The following is an 18,305-nucleotide window of genomic DNA, read 5'->3' as shown; positions in this document are numbered from 1 at the left end:
CATAACGCACTAAACCTTTTTATTGCGTTAAACGCCCTTTCTCGACGAGAAAAGCACAATTTCATCAAAAACAAACAAAACAAGAAAAATGAATCTATTCAACAAGTCTGCAACACATCCTTAAGAGTTACATGATTTCACCCAATGTCAATGTGTAATTTCTCCAGTTCTGATCATTGTTTAGGTTCTTGGTAGCTTGGTCCAATTCCAAACACAGTGAATCCTTTTTATGGCTTTAAACGCATTTTCTCCTCGAGAGAAACATGATTTCACTAAAAACGTTATAGTTTAAACATGCCTGTTGTACAAGTCTGCAAACATTAAGAGCCTTAAAATAGGGGTTTCACCAATGTGTTTTTTGGTGAGAAACCTTCTATTTCAAGGTTCTGTGCGTTTTCTGACACGTACAATATGTATTTTAGCGTTTTTGATGAAATCCCTCCTTTTAAATGCATTTTGTCACAGAAAATGCGTCTCTCGACATAGGAAAATGGCTTTTGTGAAAAAGCATATTCTGGTCGAGAAATCGTGTTTTAAACAAAAAAAACGACTCCCGGCCTTATTTAGTTCACATTTTTACTTTTGGAAACCTAGCACGTATTCATAACGCACTAAACCTTTTTATCGCGTTAAACGCCCTTTCTCGACAAGAAAAGCACAATTTCATCAAAAACAAACAAAACAAGAAAAATGAATCTATTCAACAAGTCTGCAACACATCCTTAAGAGTTACATGATTTCACCCAATGTCAATGTGTAATTTCTCCAGTTCTGATCATTTTTTAGGTTGTTGGTAGCTTGGTCCAATGCCAAACACAGTGAATCCTTTTTATGGCTTTAAACGCGTTTTCTCCTCGAGAGAAACATGATTTCACTAAAAACGTTATAGTTTAAACATGCCTATTGTACATGTGTGCAAACACTCAGAGCCTTGAGATAGGGGTTTCACCAATGTGTTTTTTGGTGAGAAACCTTCTATTTCAAGGTTCTGTGCGTTTTCAGACAAGTACAATATGTATGTATAGTGTTTCTGATGAAATCCCTCCTTTTAATGCATTTTCTCACAGAAAACGAGTATCTCGCCATGGGAACATGGCTTTTTTGAAAAAGCATATTCTGGTCGAGAAATCGTGTTTTAAACAATAATAACGACTCCCGGCCTTATTTAGTTCACATTTTTACATTTGGTAACCTAGCACGTATTCATAACGCACTAAACCTTTTTATCGCGTTAAACGCCTTTTCTCGACAAGAAAAGCACAATTTCATCAAAAACAAACAAAACAAGAAAAATGAATCTATTCAACAAGTCTGCAACACATCCTTAAGAGTTACATGATTTCACCCAATGTCAATGTGTAATTTCTCCAGTTCTGATCATTGTTTAGGTTGTTGGTAGCTTGGTCCAATTCCAAACACAGTGAATCCTTTTTATGGCTTTAAACGCATTTTCTCCTCGAGAGAAACATGATTTCACTAAAAACGTTATAGTTTAAACATGCCTGTTGTACAAGTCTGCAAACATTAAGAGCCTTAAAATAGGGGTTTCACCAATGTGTTTTTTGGTGAGAAACCTTCTATTTCAAGGTTCTGTGCGTTTTCTGACACGTACAATATGTATTTTAGCGTTTTTGATGAAATCCCTCCTTTTAAATGCATTTTGTCACAGAAAATGCGTCTCTCGACATAGGAAAATGGCTTTTTTGAAAAAGCATATTCTGGTCGAGAAATCGTGTTTTAAACAAAAAAAACGACTCCCGGCCTTATTTAGTTCACATTTTTACTTTTGGAAACCTAGCACGTATTCATAACGCACTAAACCTTTTTATCGCGTTAAACGCCCTTTCTCGACAAGAAAAGCACAATTTCATCAAAAACAAACAAAACAAGAAAAATGAATCTATTCAACAAGTCTGCAACACATCCTTAAGAGTTACATGATTTCACCCAATGTCAATGTGTAATTTCTCCAGTTCTGATCATTTTTTAGGTTGTTGGTAGCTTGGTCCAATGCCAAACACAGTGAATCCTTTTTATGGCTTTAAACGCGTTTTCTCCTCGAGAGAAACATGATTTCACTAAAAACGTTATAGTTTAAACATGCCTATTGTACATGTGTGCAAACACTCAGAGCCTTTAGATAGGGGTTTCACCAATGTGTTTTTTGGTGAGAAACCTTCTATTTCAAGGTTCTGTGCGTTTTCAGACAAGTACAATATGTATGTATAGTGTTTCTGATGAAATCCCTCCTTTTAATGCATTTTCTCACAGAAAACGAGTATCTCGCCATGGGAACATGGCTTTTTTGAAAAAGCATATTCTGGTCGAGAAATCGTGTTTTAAACAATAATAACGACTCCCGGCCTTATTTAGTTCACATTTTTACTTTTGGTAACCTAGCACGTATTCATAACGCACTAAACCTTTTTATCGCGTTAAACGCCTTTTCTCGACAAGAAAAGCACAATTTCATCAAAAACAAACAAAACAAGAAAAATGAATCTATTCAACAAGTCTGCAACACATCCTTAAGAGTTACATGATTTCACCCAATGTCAATGTGTAATTTCTCCAGTTCTGATCATTTTTTAGGTTGTTGGTAGCTTGGTCAATGCCAAAACACAGTGAAATCTTTTTATGGCTTTAAAACGCGTTTTCTCCTCGAGAGAAACATGATTTCACTAAAAACGTTATAGTTAAAACATGCCTGTTGTACATGTGTGCAAACACTCAGAGCCTTGAGATAGGGGTTTCACCAATGTGTTTTTTGGTGAGAAACCTTCTATTTCAAGGTTCTGTGCGTTTTCAGACAAGTACAATATGTATGTATAGTGTTTCTAATGAAATCCCTCCTTTTAATGCATTTTCTCACAGAAAACGAGTCTCTCGCCATGGGAACATGGCTTTTTTGAAAAAGCATATTCTTGTCGAGAAATCGTGTTTTAAACAATAAAAACGACTCCCGGCCTTATTTAGTTCACATTTTTACTTTTGGTAACCTAGCACGTATTCATAACGCACTAAACCTTTTTATCGCGTTAAACGCCCTTTCTCGACAAGAAAAGCACAATTTCATCAAAAACAAACAAAACAAGAAAAATGAATCTATTCAACAAGTCTGCAACACATCCTTAAGAGTTACATGATTTCACCCAATGTCAATGTGTAATTTCTCCAGTTCTGATCATTTTTTAGGTTGTTGGTAGCTTGGTCAATGCCAAAACACAGTGAAATCTTTTTATGGCTTTAAACGCATTTTCTCCTCGAGAGAAACATGATTTCACTAAAAACGTTATAGTTTAAACATGCCTGTTGTACAATTCTGCAAACATTCAGAGCCTTAAAATAGGGGTTTCACCAATGTGTTTTTTGGTGAGAAACCTTCTATTTCAAGGTTCTGTGCGTTTTCAGACACGTACAATATGTATTTTAAGTGTTTCTGATGAAATCCCTCCTTTTAAAGCATTTTGTCACAGAAAATGATTTTCTCGCCATGGGAAAATGGCTTTTTTGAAAAAGCATATTCTGGTCGAGAAATCGTGTTTTAAACAATAAAAACGACTCCCGGCCTTATTTAGTTCACATTTTTACTTTTGGTAACCTAGCACGTATTCATAACGCACTAAACCTTTTTATCGCGTTAAACGCCCTTTCTCGACAAGAAAAGCACAATTTCATCAAAAACAAACAAAACAAGAAAAATGAATCTATTCAACAAGTCTGCAACACGTCCTTAAGAGTTACATGATTTCACCCAATGTCAATGTGTAATTTCTCCAGTTCAGATCATTTTTTAGGTTGTTGGTAGCTTGGTCAATGCCAAACACAGTGAATCCTTTTTATGGCTTTAAACGCGTTTTCTCCTCGAGAGAAACATGATTTCACTAAAAACGTTTATAGTTTAAACATGCCTGTTGTACATGTGTGCAAACACTCAGAGCCTTGAGATAGGGGTTTCACCAATGTGTTTTTTGGTGAGAAACCTTCTATTTCAACGTTCTGTGCGTTTTCAGACAAGTACAATATGTATGTATGGTGTTTCTGATGAAATCCCTCCTTTTAATGCATTTTGTCACAGAAAATGATTTTCTTGCCATGGGAAAATGACTTTTTTGAAAAAGCATATTCTGGTCGAGAAATCGTGTTTTAAACAATAAGAACGACTCCCGGCCTTATTTAGTTCACATTTTTACTTTTGGTAACCTAGCCCGTATTCATAACGCACTAAACCTTTTTATCGCGTTAAACGCCCTTTCTCGACAAGAAAAGCACAATTTCATCAAAAACAAACAAAACAAGAAAAATGAATCTATTCAACAAGTCTGCAACACATCCTTAAGAGTTACATGATTTCAACCAATGTCAATGTGTAATTTCTCCAGTTCTGATCATTTTTTAGGTTGTTGGTAGCTTGGTCAATGCCAAAACACAGTGAAATCTTTTTATGGCTTTAAACGCGTTTTCTCCTCGAGAGAAACATGATTTCACTAAAAACGTTTATAGTTTAAACATGCCTGTTGTACATGTGTGCAAACACTCAGAGCCTTGAGATAGGGGTTTCACCAATGTGTTTTTTGGTGAGAAACCTTCTATTTCAAGGTTCTGTGCGTTTTCAGACAAGTACAATATGTATGTATAGTGTTTCTGATGAAATCCCTCCTTTTAAAGCATTTTCTCACAGAAAACGAGTCTCTCGCCATGGGAACATGGCTTTTTTGAAAAAGCATATTCTTGTCGAGAAATCGTGTTTTAAACAATAAAAACGACTCCCGGCCTTATTTAGTTCACATTTTTACTTTTGGTAACCTAGCACGTATTCATAACGCACTAAACCTTTTTATCGCGTTAAACGCCCTTTCTCGACAAGAAAAGCACAATTTCATCAAAAACAAACAAAACAAGAAAAATGAATCTATTCAACAAGTCTGCAACACATCCTTAAGAGTTACATGATTTCACCCAATGTCAATGTGTAATTTCTCCAGTTCTGATCATTTTTTAGGTTGTTGGTAGCTTGGTCAATGCCAAAACACAGTGAAATCTTTTTATGGCTTTAAACGCATTTTCTCCTCGAGAGAAACATGATTTCACTAAAAACGTTATAGTTTAAACATGCCTGTTGTACAATTCTGCAAACATTCAGAGCCTTAAAATAGGGGTTTCACCAATGTGTTTTTTGGTGAGAAACCTTCTATTTCAAGGTTCTGTGCGTTTTCAGACACGTACAATATGTATTTTAAGTGTTTCTGATGAAATCCCTCCTTTTAAAGCATTTTGTCACAGAAAATGATTTTCTCGCCATGGGAAAATGGCTTTTTTGAAAAAGCATATTCTGGTCGAGAAATCGTGTTTTAAACAATAAAAACGACTCCCGGCCTTATTTAGTTCACATTTTTACTTTTGGTAACCTAGCACGTATTCATAACGCACTAAACCTTTTTATCGCGTTAAACGCCCTTTCTCGACAAGAAAAGCACAATTTCATCAAAAACAAACAAAACAAGAAAAATGAATCTATTCAACAAGTCTGCAACACGTCCTTAAGAGTTACATGATTTCACCCAATGTCAATGTGTAATTTCTCCAGTTCAGATCATTTTTTAGGTTGTTGGTAGCTTGGTCAATGCCAAACACAGTGAATCCTTTTTATGGCTTTAAACGCGTTTTCTCCTCGAGAGAAACATGATTTCACTAAAAACGTTTATAGTTTAAACATGCCTGTTGTACATGTGTGCAAACACTCAGAGCCTTGAGATAGGGGTTTCACCAATGTGTTTTTTGGTGAGAAACCTTCTATTTCAACGTTCTGTGCGTTTTCAGACAAGTACAATATGTATGTATGGTGTTTCTGATGAAATCCCTCCTTTTAATGCATTTTGTCACAGAAAATGATTTTCTTGCCATGGGAAAATGACTTTTTTGAAAAAGCATATTCTGGTCGAGAAATCGTGTTTTAAACAATAAGAACGACTCCCGGCCTTATTTAGTTCACATTTTTACTTTTGGTAACCTAGCCCGTATTCATAACGCACTAAACCTTTTTATCGCGTTAAACGCCCTTTCTCGACAAGAAAAGCACAATTTCATCAAAAACAAACAAAACAAGAAAAATGAATCTATTCAACAAGTCTGCAACACATCCTTAAGAGTTACATGATTTCAACCAATGTCAATGTGTAATTTCTCCAGTTCTGATCATTTTTTAGGTTGTTGGTAGCTTGGTCAATGCCAAAACACAGTGAAATCTTTTTATGGCTTTAAACGCGTTTTCTCCTCGAGAGAAACATGATTTCACTAAAAACGTTTATAGTTTAAACATGCCTGTTGTACATGTGTGCAAACACTCAGAGCCTTGAGATAGGGGTTTCACCAATGTGTTTTTTGGTGAGAAACCTTCTATTTCAAGGTTCTGTGCGTTTTCAGACAAGTACAATATGTATGTATAGTGTTTCTGATGAAATCCCTCCTTTTAAAGCATTTTCTCACAGAAAACGAGTCTCTCGCCATGGGAACATGGCTTTTTTGAAAAAGCATATTCTGGTCGAGAAATCGTGTTTTAAACAATAAAAACGACTCCCGGCCTTATTTAGTTCACATTTTTAGTTTTGGTAACCTAGCACGTATTCATAACGCACTAAACCTTTTTATCGCGTTAAACGCCCTTTCTCGACAAGAAAAGCACAATTTCATCAAAAACAAACAAAACAAGAAAAATGAATCTATTCAACAAGTCTGCAACACGTCCTTAAGAGTTACATGATTTCACCCAATGTCAATGTGTAATTTCTCCAGTTCTGATCATTTTTTAGGTTGTTGGTAGCTTGGTCAATGCCAAACACAGTGAATCCTTTTTATGGCTTTAAACGCGTTTTCTCCTCGAGAGAAACATGATTTCACTAAAAACGTTTATAGTTTAAACATGCCTGTTGTACATGTGTGCAAACACTCAGAGCCTTGAGATAGGGGTTTCACAAATGTGTTTTTTGGTGAGAAACCTTCTATTTCAAGGTTCTGTGCGTTTTCAGACAAGTACAATATGTATGTATGGTGTTTCTGATGAAATCCCTCCTTTTAATGCATTTTGTCACAGAAAATGATTTTCTCGCCATGGGAAAATGACTTTTTGAAAAAGCATATTCTGGTCGAGAAATCGTGTTTTAAACAATAAGAACGACTCCCGGCCTTATTTAGTTCACATTTTTACTTTTGGTAACCTAGCCCGTATTCATAACGCACTAAACCTTTTTATCGCGTTAAACGCCCTTTCTCGACAAGAAAAGCACAATTTCATCAAAAACAAACAAAACAAGAAAAATGAATCTATTCAACAAGTCTGCAACACATCCTTAAGAGTTACATGATTTCAACCAATGTCAATGTGTAATTTCTCCAGTTCTGATCATTTTTTAGGTTGTTGGTAGCTTGGTCAATGCCAAAACACAGTGAAATCTTTTTATGGCTTTAAACGCGTTTTCTCCTCGAGAGAAACATGATTTCACTAAAAACGTTTATAGTTTAAACATGCCTGTTGTACATGTGTGCAAACACTCAGAGCCTTGAGATAGGGGTTACACCAATGTGTTTTTTGGTGAGAAACCTTCTATTTCAAGGTTCTGTGCGTTTTCAGACAAGTACAATATGTATGTATAGTGTTTCTGATGAAATCCCTCCTTTTAATGCATTTTCTCACAGAAAACGAGTCTCTCGCCATGGGAACATGGCTTTTTTGAAAAAGCATATTTTGCTCGAAAAATCGTGTTTTAAACAATAAAAACGACTCCCGGCCTTATTTAGTTCACATTTTTACTTTTGGTAACCTAGCACGTATTCATAACGCACTAAACCTTTTTATCGCGTTAAACGCCTTTTCTCGACAAGAAAAGCACAATTTCATCAAAAACAAACAAAACAAGAAAAATTAATCTATTCAACAAGTCTGCAACACATCCTTAAGAGTTACATGATTTCACCCAATGTCAATGTGTAATTTCTCCAGTTCTGATCATTTTTTAGGTTGTTGGTAGCTTGGTCAATGCCAAAACACAGTGAAATCTTTTTATGGCTTTAAACGCGTTTTCTCCTCGAGAGAAACATGATTTCACTAAAAACGTTTATAGTTTAAACATGCCTGTTGTACATGTGTGCAAACACTCAGAGCCTTGAGATAGGGGTTTCACCAATGTGTTTTTTGGTGAGAAACCTTCTATTTCAAGGTTCTGTGCGTTTTCAGACAAGTACAATATGTATGTATAGTGTTTCTGATGAAATCCCTCCTTTTAATGCATTTTGTCACAGAAAACGAGTCTCTCGCCATGGGAACATGGCTTTTTTGAAAAAGCATATTCTGCTCGAGAAATCGTGTTTTAAACAATAAAAACGACTCCCGGCCTTATTTAGTTCACATTTTTAGTTTTGGTAACCTAGCACGTATTCATAACGCACTAAACCTTTTTATCGCGTTAAACGCCCTTTCTCGACAAGAAAAGCACAATTTCATCAAAAACAAACAAAACAAGAAAAATGAATCTATTCAACAAGTCTGCAACACGTCCTTAAGAGTTACATGATTTCACCCAATGTCAATGTGTAATTTCTCCAGTTCTGATCATTTTTTAGGTTGTTGGTAGCTTGGTCAATGCCAAACACAGTGAATCCTTTTTATGGCTTTAAACGCGTTTTCTCCTCGAGAGAAACATGATTTCACTAAAAACGTTTATAGTTTAAACATGCCTGTTGTACATGTGTGCAAACACTCAGAGCCTTGAGATAGGGGTTTCACAAATGTGTTTTTTGGTGAGAAACCTTCTATTTCAACGTTCTGTGCGTTTTCAGACAAGTACAATATGTATGTATGGTGTTTCTGATGAAATCCCTCCTTTTAATGCATTTTGTCACAGAAAATGATTTTCTCACCATGGGAAAATGACTTTTTTGAAAAAGCATATTCTGGTCGAGAAATCGTGTTTTAAACAATAAGAACGACTCCCGGCCTTATTTAGTTCACATTTTTACTTTTGGTAACCTAGCCCGTATTCATAACGCACTAAACCTTTTTATCGCGTTAAACGCCCTTTCTCGACAAGAAAAGCACAATTTCATCAAAAACAAACAAAACAAGAAAAATGAATCTATTCAACAAGTCTGCAACACATCCTTAAGAGTTACATGATTTCAACCAATGTCAATGTGTAATTTCTCCAGTTCTGATCATTTTTTAGGTTGTTGGTAGCTTGGTCAATGCCAAAACACAGTGAAATCTTTTTATGGCTTTAAACGCGTTTTCTCCTCGAGAGAAACATGATTTCACTAAAAACGTTTATAGTTTAAACATGCCTGTTGTACATGTGTGCAAACACTCAGAGCCTTGAGATAGGGGTTTCACAAATGTGTTTTTTGGTGAGAAACCTTCTATTTCAACGTTCTGTGCGTTTTCAGACACGTACAATATGTATGTATGGTGTTTCTGATGAAATCCCTCCTTTTAATGCATTTTGTCACAGAAAATGATTTTCTCGCCATGGGAAAATGACTTTTTTGAAAAAGCATATTCTGGTCGAGAAATCGTGTTTTAAACAATAAGAACGACTCCCGGCCTTATTTAGTTCACATTTTTACTTTTGGTAACCTAGCCCGTATTCATAACGCACTAAACCTTTTTATCGCGTTAAACGCCCTTTCTCGACAAGAAAAGCACAATTTCATCAAAAACAAACAAAACAAGAAAAATGAATCTATTCAACAAGTCTGCAACACATCCTTAAGAGTTACATGATTTCAACCAATGTCAATGTGTAATTTCTCCAGTTCTGATCATTTTTTAGGTTGTTGGTAGCTTGGTCAATGCCAAAACACAGTGAAATCTTTTTATGGCTTTAAACGCGTTTTCTCCTCGAGAGAAACATGATTTCACTAAAAACGTTTATAGTTTAAACATGCCTGTTGTACATGTGTGCAAACACTCAGAGCCTTGAGATAGGGGTTACACCAATGTGTTTTTTGGTGAGAAACCTTCTATTTCAAGGTTCTGTGCGTTTTCAGACAAGTACAATATGTATGTATAGTGTTTCTGATGAAATCCCTCCTTTTAATGCATTTTCTCACAGAAAACGAGTCTCTTGCCATGGGAACATGGCTTTTTTGAAAAAGCATATTCTGCTCGAAAAATCGTGTTTTAAACAATAAAAACGACTCCCGGCCTTATTTAGTTCACATTTTTACTTTTGGTAACCTAGCACGTATTCATAACGCACTAAACCTTTTTATCGCGTTAAACGCCTTTTCTCGACAAGAAAAGCACAATTTCATCAAAAACAAACAAAACAAGAAAAATTAATCTATTCAACAAGTCTGCAACACATCCTTAAGAGTTACATGATTTCACCCAATGTCAATGTGTAATTTCTCCAGTTCTGATCATTTTTTAGGTTGTTGGTAGCTTGGTCAATGCCAAAACACAGTGAAATCTTTTTATGGCTTTAAACGCGTTTTCTCCTCGAGAGAAACATGATTTCACTAAAAACGTTATAGTTAAAACATGCCTGTTGTACATGTGTGCAAACACTCAGAGCCTTGAGATAGGGGTTACACCAATGTGTTTTTTGGTGAGAAACCTTCTATTTCAAGGTTCTGTGCGTTTTCAGACAAGTACAATATGTATGTATAGTGTTTCTGATGAAATCCCTCCTTTTAATGCATTTTCTCACAGAAAACGAGTCTCTTGCCATGGGAACATGGCTTTTTTGAAAAAGCATATTCTGCTCGAAAAATCGTGTTTTAAACAATAAAAACGACTCCCGGCCTTATTTAGTTCACATTTTTACTTTTGGTAACCTAGCACGTATTCATAACGCACTAAACCTTTTTATCGCGTTAAACGCCTTTTCTCGACAAGAAAAGCACAATTTCATCAAAAACAAACAAAACAAGAAAAATTAATCTATTCAACAAGTCTGCAACACATCCTTAAGAGTTACATGATTTCACCCAATGTCAATGTGTAATTTCTCCAGTTCTGATCATTTTTTAGGTTGTTGGTAGCTTGGTCAATGCCAAAACACAGTGAAATCTTTTTATGGCTTTAAACGCGTTTTCTCCTCGAGAGAAACATGATTTCACTAAAAACGTTATAGTTAAAACATGCCTGTTGTACATGTGTGCAAACACTCAGAGCCTTGAGATAGGGGTTTCACCAATGTGTTTTTTGGTGAGAAACCTTCTCTTTCAACGTTCTGTGCGTTTTCTGACACGTACAATATGTATTTTAAGTGTTTCTGAGGAAATCCCTCCTTTTAAAGCATTTTGTCACAGAAAATGATTTTCTCGCCATGGGAACATGGCTTTTTTGAAAAAGCATATTCTGGTCGAGAAATCGTGTTTTAAACAATAAAAACGACTCCCGGCCTTATTTAGTTCACATTTTTACTTTTGGTAACCTAGCACGTATTCATAACGCACTAAACCTTTTTATCGCGTTAAACGCCCTTTCTCGACAAGAAAAGCACAATTTCCTCAAAAACAAACAAAACAAGAAAAATTAATCTATTCAACAAGTCTGCAACACATCCTTAAGAGTTACATGATTTCAACCAATGTCAATGTGTAATTTCTCCAGTTCTGATCATTTTTTAGGTTGTTGGTAGCTTGGTCAATGCCAAAACACAGTGAAATCTTTTTATGGCTTTAAACGCGTTTTCTCCTCGAGAGAAACATGATTTCACTAAAAACGTTTATAGTTTAAACATGCCTGTTGTACATGTGTGCAAACACTCAGAGCCTTGAGATAGGGGTTTCACCAATGTGTTTTTTGGTGAGAAACCTTCTATTTCAAGGTTCTGTGCGTTTTCAGACAAGTACAATATGTATGTATAGTGTTTCTGATGAAATCCCTCCTTTTAATGCATTTTCTCACAGAAAACGAGTCTCTCGCCATGGGAACATGGCTTTTTTGAAAAAGCATATTCTGCTCGAGAAATCGTGTTTTAAACAATAAAAACGACTCCCGGCCTTATTTAGTTCACATTTTTAGTTTTGGTAACCTAGCACGTATTCATAACGCACTAAACCTTTTTATCGCGTTAAACGCCCTTTCTCGACAAGAAAAGCACAATTTCATCAAAAACAAACAAAACAAGAAAAATGAATCTATTCAACAAGTCTGCAACACGTCCTTAAGAGTTACATGATTTCACCCAATGTCAATGTGTAATTTCTCCAGTTCTGATCATTTTTTAGGTTGTTGGTAGCTTGGTCAATGCCAAACACAGTGAATCCTTTTTATGGCTTTAAACGCGTTTTCTCCTCGAGAGAAACATGATTTCACTAAAAACGTTTATAGTTTAAACATGCCTGTTGTACATGTGTGCAAACACTCAGAGCCTTGAGATAGGGGTTTCACAAATGTGTTTTTTGGTGAGAAACCTTCTATTTCAACGTTCTGTGCGTTTTCAGACAAGTACAATATGTATGTATGGTGTTTCTGATGAAATCCCTCCTTTTAATGCATTTTGTCACAGAAAATGATTTTCTCGCCATGGGAAAATGACTTTTTTGAAAAAGCATATTCTGGTCGAGAAATCGTGTTTTAAACAATAAGAACGACTCCCGGCCTTATTTAGTTCACATTTTTACTTTTGGTAACCTAGCCCGTATTCATAACGCACTAAACCTTTTTATCGCGTTAAACGCCCTTTCTCGACAAGAAAAGCACAATTTCATCAAAAACAAACAAAACAAGAAAAATGAATCTATTCAACAAGTCTGCAACACATCCTTAAGAGTTACATGATTTCAACCAATGTCAATGTGTAATTTCTCCAGTTCTGATCATTTTTTAGGTTGTTGGTAGCTTGGTCAATGCCAAAACACAGTGAAATCTTTTTATGGCTTTAAACGCGTTTTCTCCTCGAGAGAAACATGATTTCACTAAAAACGTTTATAGTTTAAACATGCCTGTTGTACATGTGTGCAAACACTCAGAGCCTTGAGATAGGGGTTTCACCAATGTGTTTTTTGGTGAGAAACCTTCTATTTCAAGGTTCTGTGCGTTTTCAGACAAGTACAATATGTATGTATAGTGTTTCTGATGAAATCCCTCCTTTTAATGCATTTTCTCACAGAAAACGAGTCTCTCGCCATGGGAACATGGCTTTTTTGAAAAAGCATATTCTGCTCGAGAAATCGTGTTTTAAACAATAAAAACGACTCCCGGCCTTATTTAGTTCATATTTTTACTTTTGGTAACCTAGCACGTATTCATAACGCACTAAACCTTTTTATCGCGTTAAACGCCCTTTCTCGACAAGAAAAGCACAATTTCATCAAAAACAAACAAAACAAGAAAAATGAATCTATTCAACAAGTCTGCAACACATCCTTAAGAGTTACATGATTTCACCCAATGTCAATGTGTAATTTCTCCAGTTCTGATCATTTTTTAGGTTGTTGGTAGCTTGGTCAATGCCAAAACACAGTGAAATCTTTTTATGGCTTTAAACGCATTTTCTCCTCGAGAGAAACATGATTTCACTAAAAACGTTATAGTTTAAACATGCCTGTTGTACAATTCTGCAAACATTCAGAGCCTTAAAATAGGGGTTTCACCAATGTGTTTTTTGGTGAGAAACCTTCTATTTCAAGGTTCTGTGCGTTTTCAGACACGTACAATATGTATTTTAAGTGTTTCTGATGAAATCCCTCCTTTTAAAGCATTTTGTCACAGAAAATGATTTTCTCGCCATGGGAACATGGCTTTTTTGAAAAAGCATATTCTGGTCGAGAAATCGTGTTTTAAACAATAAAAACGACTCCCGGCCTTATTTAGTTCACATTTTTAGTTTTGGTAACCTAGCACGTATTCATAACGCACTAAACCTTTTTATCGCGTTAAACGCCCTTTCTCGACAAGAAAAGCACAATTTCCTCAAAAACAAACAAAACAAGAAAAATTAATCTATTCAACAAGTCTGCAACACATCCTTAAGAGTTACATGATTTCAACCAATGTCAATGTGTAATTTCTCCAGTTCTGATCATTTTTTAGGTTGTTGGTAGCTTGGTCAATGCCAAAACACAGTGAAATCTTTTTATGGCTTTAAACGCGTTTTCTCCTCGAGAGAAACATGATTTCACTAAAAACGTTTATAGTTTAAACATGCCTGTTGTACATGTGTGCAAACACTCAGAGCCTTGAGATAGGGGTTTCACCAATGTGTTTTTTGGTGAGAAACCTTCTATTTCAAGGTTCTGTGCGTTTTCAGACAAGTACAATATGTATGTATAGTGTTTCTGATGAAATCCCTCCTTTTAATGCATTTTCTCACAGAAAACGAGTCTCTCGCCATGGGAACATGGCTTTTTTGAAAAAGCATATTCTGCTCGAGAAATCGTGTTTTAAACAATAAAAACGACTCCCGGCCTTATTTAGTTCACATTTTTAGTTTTGGTAACCTAGCACGTATTCATAACGCACTAAACCTTTTTATCGCGTTAAACGCCCTTTCTCGACAAGAAAAGCACAATTTCATCAAAAACAAACAAAACAAGAAAAATGAATCTATTCAACAAGTCTGCAACACGTCCTTAAGAGTTACATGATTTCACCCAATGTCAATGTGTAATTTCTCCAGTTCTGATCATTTTTTAGGTTGTTGGTAGCTTGGTCAATGCCAAACACAGTGAATCCTTTTTATGGCTTTAAACGCGTTTTCTCCTCGAGAGAAACATGATTTCACTAAAAACGTTTATAGTTTAAACATGCCTGTTGTACATGTGTGCAAACACTCAGAGCCTTGAGATAGGGGTTTCACCAATGTGTTTTTTGGTGAGAAACCTTCTATTTCAACGTTCTGTGCGTTTTCAGACAAGTACAATATGTATGTATGGTGTTTCTGATGAAATCCCTCCTTTTAATGCATTTTGTCACAGAAAATGATTTTCTCGCCATGGGAAAATGACTTTTTTGAAAAAGCATATTCTGGTCGAGAAATCGTGTTTTAAACAATAAGAACGACTCCCGGCCTTATTTAGTTCACATTTTTACTTTTGGTAACCTAGCCCGTATTCATAACGCACTAAACCTTTTTATCGCGTTAAACGCCCTTTCTCGACAAGAAAAGCACAATTTCATCAAAAACAAACAAAACAAGAAAAATGAATCTATTCAACAAGTCTGCAACACATCCTTAAGAGTTACATGATTTCAACCAATGTCAATGTGTAATTTCTCCAGTTCTGATCATTTTTTAGGTTGTTGGTAGCTTGGTCAATGCCAAAACACAGTGAAATCTTTTTATGGCTTTAAACGCGTTTTCTCCTCGAGAGAAACATGATTTCACTAAAAACGTTTATAGTTTAAACATGCCTGTTGTACATGTGTGCAAACACTCAGAGCCTTGAGATAGGGGTTTCACCAATGTGTTTTTTGGTGAGAAACCTTCTATTTCAAGGTTCTGTGCGTTTTCAGACAAGTACAATATGTATGTATAGTGTTTCTGATGAAATCCCTCCTTTTAATGCATTTTCTCACAGAAAACGAGTCTCTCGCCATGGGAACATGGCTTTTTTGAAAAAGCATATTCTGCTCGAGAAATCGTGTTTTAAACAATAAAAACGACTCCCGGCCTTATTTAGTTCACATTTTTAGTTTTGGTAACCTAGCACGTATTCATAACGCACTAAACCTTTTTATCGCGTTAAACGCCCTTTCTCGACAAGAAAAGCACAATTTCATCAAAAACAAACAAAACAAGAAAAATGAATCTATTCAACAAGTCTGCAACACGTCCTTAAGAGTTACATGATTTCACCCAATGTCAATGTGTAATTTCTCCAGTTCTGATCATTTTTTAGGTTGTTGGTAGCTTGGTCAATGCCAAACACAGTGAATCCTTTTTATGGCTTTAAACGCGTTTTCTCCTCGAGAGAAACATGATTTCACTAAAAACGTTTATAGTTTAAACATGCCTGTTGTACATGTGTGCAAACACTCAGAGCCTTGAGATAGGGGTTTCACAAATGTGTTTTTTGGTGAGAAACCTTCTATTTCAACGTTCTGTGCGTTTTCAGACAAGTACAATATGTATGTATGGTGTTTCTGATGAAATCCCTCCTTTTAATGCATTTTGTCACAGAAAATGATTTTCTCGCCATGGGAAAATGACTTTTTTGAAAAAGCATATTCTGGTCGAGAAATCGTGTTTTAAACAATAAGAACGACTCCCGGCCTTATTTAGTTCACATTTTTACTTTTGGTAACCTAGCCCGTATTCATAACGCACTAAACCTTTTTATCGCGTTAAACGCCCTTTCTCGACAAGAAAAGCACAATTTCATCAAAAACAAACAAAACAAGAAAAATGAATCTATTCAACAAGTCTGCAACACATCCTTAAGAGTTACATGATTTCAACCAATGTCAATGTGTAATTTCTCCAGTTCTGATCATTTTTTAGGTTGTTGGTAGCTTGGTCAATGCCAAAACACAGTGAAATCTTTTTATGGCTTTAAACGCGTTTTCTCCTCGAGAGAAACATGATTTCACTAAAAACGTTTATAGTTTAAACATGCCTGTTGTACATGTGTGCAAACACTCAGAGCCTTGAGATAGGGGTTTCACCAATGTGTTTTTTGGTGAGAAACCTTCTATTTCAAGGTTCTGTGCGTTTTCAGACAAGTACAATATATATGTATAGTGTTTCTGATGAAATCCCTCCTTTTAATGCATTTTCTCACAGAAAACGAGTCTCTCGCCATGGGAACATGGCTTTTTTGAAAAAGCATATTCTGCTCGAGAAATCGTGTTTTAAACAATAAAAACGACTCCCGGCCTTATTTAGTTCACATTTTTACTTTTGGTAACCTAGCACGTATTCATAACGCACTAAACCTTTTTATCGCGTTAAACGCCTTTTCTCGACAAGAAAAGCACAATTTCATCAAAAACAAACAAAACAAGAAAAATTAATCTATTCAACAAGTCTGCAACACATCCTTAAGAGTTACATGATTTCACCCAATGTCAATGTGTAATTTCTCCAGTTCTGATCATTTTTTAGGTTGTTGGTAGCTTGGTCAATGCCAAAACACAGTGAAATCTTTTTATGGCTTTAAACGCGTTTTCTCCTCGAGAGAAATATGATTTCACTAAAAACGTTATAGTTAAAACATGCCTGTTGTACATGTGTGCAAACACTCAGAGCCTTGAGATAGGGGTTTCACCAATGTGTTTTTTGGTGAGAAACCTTCTCTTTCAACGTTCTGTGCGTTTTCTGACACGTACAATATGTATTTTAAGTGTTTCTGAGGAAATCCCTCCTTTTAAAGCATTTTGTCACAGAAAATGATTTTCTCGCCATGGGAACATGGCTTTTTTGAAAAAGCATATTCTGGTCGAGAAATCGTGTTTTAAACAATAAAAACGACTCCCGGCCTTATTTAGTTCACATTTTTAGTTTTGGTAACCTAGCACGTATTCATAACGCACTAAACCTTTTTATCGCGTTAAACGCCCTTTCTCGACAAGAAAAGCACAATTTCCTCAAAAACAAACAAAACAAGAAAAATTAATCTATTCAACAAGTCTGCAACACATCCTTAAGAGTTACATGATTTCACCCAATGTCAATGTGTAATTTCTCCAGTTCTGATCATTTTTTAGGTTGTTGGTAGCTTGGTCAATGCCAAAACACAGTGAAATCTTTTTATGGCTTTAAACGCGTTTTCTCCTCGAGAGAAACATGATTTCACTAAAAACGTTTATAGTTTAAACATGCCTGTTGTACATGTGTGCAAACACTCAGAGCCTTGAGATAGGGGTTTCACCAATGTGTTTTTTGGTGAGAAACCTTCTATTTCAAGGTTCTGTGCGTTTTCAGACAAGTACAATATGTATGTATAGTGTTTCTGATGAAATCCCTCCTTTTAATGCATTTTCTCACAGAAAACGAGTCTCTCGCCATGGGAACATGGCTTTTTTGAAAAAGCATATTCTGCTCAAGAAATCGTGTTTTAAACAATAAAAACGACTCCCGGCCTTATTTAGTTCACATTTTTACTTTTGGTAACCTAGCACGTATTCATAACGCACTAAACCTTTTTATCGCGTTAAACGCCTTTTCTCGACAAGAAAAGCACAATTTCATCAAAAACAAACAAAACAAGAAAAATTAATCTATTCAACAAGTCTGCAACACATCCTTAAGAGTTACATGATTTCACCCAATGTCAATGTGTAATTTCTCCAGTTCTGATCATTTTTTAGGTTGTTGGTAGCTTGGTCAATGCCAAAACACAGTGAAATCTTTTTATGG

Source organism: Lampris incognitus, chromosome 10, assembly GCF_029633865.1.
Source record: "Lampris incognitus isolate fLamInc1 chromosome 10, fLamInc1.hap2, whole genome shotgun sequence".
Lineage (NCBI taxonomy): Eukaryota > Metazoa > Chordata > Actinopteri > Lampriformes > Lampridae > Lampris > Lampris incognitus.
This window is presented reverse-complemented; position numbering follows the sequence as displayed.